This window comes from Gouania willdenowi, chromosome 1 (assembly GCF_900634775.1).
Source record: "Gouania willdenowi chromosome 1, fGouWil2.1, whole genome shotgun sequence".
In the NCBI taxonomy this organism is placed as follows: Eukaryota; Metazoa; Chordata; class Actinopteri; order Blenniiformes; family Gobiesocidae; genus Gouania; species Gouania willdenowi.
This window is the reverse complement of record NC_041044.1, coordinates 34,463,412-34,468,889: the sequence shown is the minus strand read 5'-3', so window position 1 is coordinate 34,468,889 and position 5,478 is coordinate 34,463,412.

Genomic DNA, 5,478 nt, shown 5'->3' with positions numbered 1-5,478 from the left:
GACTAAAAACCAAAACAGAAATACAGAAAAATCAAAAACCAGATAAGCAGCGTTTTTCTGTTTTAAAAAAGATCTTGTTCTGTTTGTGAGATATTTGTATATTTACAGGGAAATTAGAGCGAGCACAGGCGTGACCCGACATGGGGTCACGACCCAAAAGTTGAAAAACCCTGACTTAAGGCACTGATGGTTATTATTACTCAGCAGTGACACATCTGTGCTCAGTTAAGTAGAGTTTAACACGACACAGAGGTGAGAAATCACTTTTGTAAGGTACAAACTATGATTTGAAGGTTTTCTCAGGTTATGTGTAATAATAAATAATGGCAGAGGAATGAGGAGGAAACATTTAAAACAGGTTGTGCTTTGATCGGTTTCTCTATTGAGTGTTTTTGTGAATGAATTAGTTTAGAGTTTTAGGAGAAGGGAACGTAAGGGATGCAAAGTCTGCATTTCAAATAATTATACCTACTGTAATGTATGCTTAACATTTTTCTTAGAAAAATATCAAGAGGTATAAGAACAAAAAATGTTCTGTAATAATAAAACACTGGTGTTATGTATTCTGTTTGTCATTGTGCACTCCACTGTTAGCACATTGTGTTAGAGTCGAGCTTAAAGCTGGAAACTTTAGTGAAAAATGGAACGAGTGACTGAAACATATTGAAAATGTGAATTTCGAGGTATTTTGTACGAAAACTCTGTGAAGACGTGCAGGATTCTTTTGTTTACAGGGTACGTTGAACCCATAATGTAAGAATATTATACCATTTAATGTATTATATTTTAACATAATCACTTTACAAACTTAAAAAGCTTTGTTTGTAGTCATTTTTTAAAATTATTTTCAAGCCAAACCTTTATGTGTAGGCAGTACACGTGAAACCTGAGTAGATAATAGTTATGACACTGAACTGTTATAAGCTGCTTGTCCACACAATTACTATATATTTATGAGTAATCGTATTCATCAATCAAATATTGCTTCATTGCACAGCTTTGGGTCAAATAATTCTACCTTATATATTCTGTTACAGGGAATGTGATGTCCTTCATCCTTAAATATATAGAAACTAAACAATTAAAGATGCATAGAAATCCAGAAGTACAGAAAACATAATCCTGAATTTGTAATTTTTAATATTAACATGCTTCATTTTTTTTTTAGGAGAAAGCCAAATGGTAGGTGGAGTTTTTTTTGAGGCCATGCAAGGATGCAGAATGTGAATCTGTCAGGGCGTGTGAAACAATATTTTTATATTGAGTCATAATGAATGTAAGACGTGCTGAAGGAAACAAGGCTAAATGAGATTCAGTAAAAAAAAATACCTTGACTGCAAAAATGTTTTATAATCTGCAAAAGAGTTGTCTATGTCCACAAATCCATCATCTATAACAGAAGAAATGTTGATATGTACGAATAATATAGCATCATTTTATGTTCCATGGATGATGTTGTGCTCTGTGTCTATGATAAGCAGCATTAGCGGAGAGTAAACATTTTACACACATGTATCATCATAACTATTGGTTATTTTAGTCTTTGTTTTTTTTGTCACTTAATAATGTTGCATGGTGTGATTTTACATAAAGCATGCAGCATTTTATCACAAGAAATACATCTGAGGAAACAACACAAACGATGGCAGGTTTCACCTTCTGGTTTTGAGACATTTTTTTTAAAAAAATATTTTATATATTATCTTTCCACTGTACAGTTGTACAGAGCCACCACAGTAAAAACCACGTTAAACATTGAGAATGTTCTGCTTCCACTGTTATTATAACGTTACTATGTGTGTTTTTATGATCAGTCAAACTCATGATGTTAAATGTGCAATAGACTGTGGAAACCTTGTCGAATAAAGATCAAACGATTTTTCAGTTTGTTTCATTTATGACTGGTTGTTTATTTATTTATTTATTTTGATGTTAAACTAGATTATATGTTGTACTTTATACTTTATACTCTTTTATCTTTTATATATCTTCTAGTTGAAAAAAATATTTATTTATTTTTTTAGTGTAATACTTTCACGACAGCAATGCATGTTTAGTTATTGCATTTAAATAAATGCATTTATTTTATTGCATAATTGTGACCATCACCATCCCTCCGTAAGAAAAACTTTATTGAAGGGAGAAAATAAAAGGAGGGCAGTGTTACACTTAGGTGAGGGGGGAAGGGAACAGGGAAGAGGGAGTCAGGGTAGGAAAATGGAAGGCGTGGGGAAGAGTCGACTGAATTGGCATTTTAAAATATTTTAAAAAGCCCTATCAATAACTTCTCATTAACTCTATGATCACAGGTGATACGCAGCTGATACAATTACCTCCCATGGTGCATTGCGTTTTCATCAGGTAAACAACACATCTACACCAAGCCATGACAAATACTGACCACACCAGGGGTGTCAAACTTATTTAAATTCAGGGGCCAAATATGAAGTTGTTTGATCTTAAGTGGGCCGCAGATTTTTGGCGGGAAAATGAGCAATTTCAACGTTAATGTCCTCAACTTTGCACTTTATACGACGTATACGGTAAATCATACATAAAGTATGTAAGGCAGCCCACAATATCCAAGCAATAAGTGGTAATAAGGGTTTTTTCTCTTTAAAATTCCATTGATTTTGTAACCAATTTTTATTTAATTTGGAGAAAGAATTTAAAAAAAATTGAGTTCTTTGAACTCAGAAATTTAATCTCTACTGTTTATTAAAATAAGAGGTTTTTTTTTTTTTTTTTATCTTTGTGGATTTAAAACTGTCAGAGATTTATTACTCACTAAAGTATTATGTCAAAATAGAGAACAATTCCAACAAGTTGGGTTATATACGTTTCATTCTCACAATGATGATAATAATTATGACAAATAATGTATTCACAAACTTATTTACGGAAGCCTATTGCATTCAAATTTCAGTTTTTCTGAGTTGATGAGTTTTTTTTATAGGAAATACTTTTTGGTTTTTCTGAGATGATGAGATAATTTTTCATAGGAAATATTTTTATCTTTTTTGAGATGATGCGATGCATTTTCATAGGAAATATTTTTCGTTTTTTTTTTTTTTAGGTAATGAGATCATTTTTTAAAGGAAATACTTTTCTTTTTTTCTGAGATGATGAGATTATTTTTTATAGGAAACATTTTTCAGTTTTTCAGAAAAAAATGAAAAACAGTTCCTATAAAAACAGGGCCAAAGTGTTTTTAACTACTTATTTTTATCTCATCAGCTCAGAGAATCTGAAAAACGTTTCCTATAAAACCTGAAAAACGGCCAGTTTTTTTAAAAATTTACTTACTTATCTCATCAATTCAGAAAAACAAAACTTTTTTTTTTTCAGTGAATGCAATAAGTTGTATAACTAAGTGTCTCTCTGTATTTAAAGACAATTAAGCACGACACTGAGGGACAAATCATTTGTCATCAGATTAAAGCTGCAATATGTAACTTTTTTTTGGCATCATTTGGTCAAAAATCCATAATAATCTTTGAACATATTGTAATCCAAAGTGTTCCGAGTGGATAGTGAATCTATTCTCCTCCTCCTGACTCTGTAAAATGACATTTATAAACCTAGGACCGTGACACTCCTGGGATCTGGATGTTAGCCAATCAGAGATGCTTCTACAAACACATGAGCTGTTTTTGACGTCACTATTGGCTGCTCCACTGAAGTCAGGCGCGTTCACGTACCCTCGGTAGCAATAGTGTAGTGACGGATGTCCCAGTTAAAGTCTCATCGCGTCGTTACAACAGTTACAAAGGTTAAAAAGGCAGACGGATGTGGTGAAGCAACAGTAGCATGGCTCTGGTCTCCACTCACACAGAGAGAAGGTCATTGACTGTCACAGATAGTCAGACATATTACCAGTCATATATGCTTAATGCCTATATACTGTTGTCATAAAAGTGAAAAAAGAAGAAGAAAAAAAGGAAAATAACATTTCTAATATTATGAATGTATCAAATTTAATTGAGAATTGTTGTTGTGTTTAAACTGTTTAAATTGTTGTAAAGTCTGGATGGGCTCATATAAGCAAGTAGCTTCAGCCCAATCCCTTTTTGGTTGAGATGTATTTGGTGAATGTGGTATTTGTATATGTACTGTGCATCGAAATCGAATGGACAACTAAATAAAATGTATTAATTAATTCATATATATATATACAGTAGTCTTCATCCATCAACAGGATGCTTCAGCTCATCTATTGCTCACAAATACTTTGAGTTTTAATGCAGGCATATGATCCTGATGACCTTGATAAAACTTAAATCTTTTTTCATCTGCTTCAAGCTTTAAACTTGATGTAAAAGTCACTACTTGAACAAAATCCCTGCTTTCAGCTCATTTTTATTTTAAACTCTCTTTTCCACACAACCATTAACCCATTACTGGACACTCATTAAAATAGACTTGAAAATATTGCAATTCTGAGTTGACAATATTGTTCATATTTAGTTTGGATAAAAGCATTTTGGCACTCAGTGATCAATTTAATAAAGGAGTCCAGAAGCAGTTATAACTATGTTTATCTGTCACCTTTGACAACAGCACCATCTACTGTAAGATGTGGGAAAACACAGTATTTTATTATAACAGTATTTTATCATTATTCCCTTTATATATGTATATATATATATATATATATATATATATATGTCAGGGAATGAGTGTGATATTGTGATTTTTTTTTTTCAAATCAATTAATATATTTCATTTTTTTATTAAAAAAAAAGCAAAATCATATTGTGGATTAATGTTGTCATGTTATATTATTTTTGTGTATTTTTGTTGTTGTTTTGTATGTTTTTTCAGGCATCGTGTGTTTTCTAATTCATTTTGTGCTGTCAAAATAAAATTGAGGGCCGCATATTGGCCCCCGGGCCGCTAGTTGCCAATATCTTTTCAAATACAATAACAAAATGATGATGTTTATAAGTTGTGTGTTTGATAAGTAAGTTATTTTTTAAAGACAGCTCACTAACATGTTGCCAAATGTTATTACACAGCGATATAGTGATTTATTTTCCCCTAAAAGTGAAAATAGTGAAATGAATGAATTAAAAATAAATAAATAAATTGATTTATAAAAATGACCGCTTGTTTGAACTAAAATGCAAATAAATCATAAATAACCACCACATTTTATTTTGATTGCCAAAGAAATACTTAACAAAAATGATAAGAATAAATCTACATTAAATGTTGTTACTGTAAAGAATATTTTATAAAGAACTTTAGGCCTTAATATAAATATGCATTTCTAAAAAAAAAAAAAAAAATTTACCTAAACTTTCAGATTTCATCATGAAAATTATATTGTAAATTATAATTTGACACAAAACCTACAGTTCTATGTACAGTTCTACACATTTGTAGTGAACAGTTATTAAAACATATTTCATATCAAGCTTTCCCGCATTTTACAATTTAAAAAAATATGAACCTATATTTTCATAGATTAGGAAG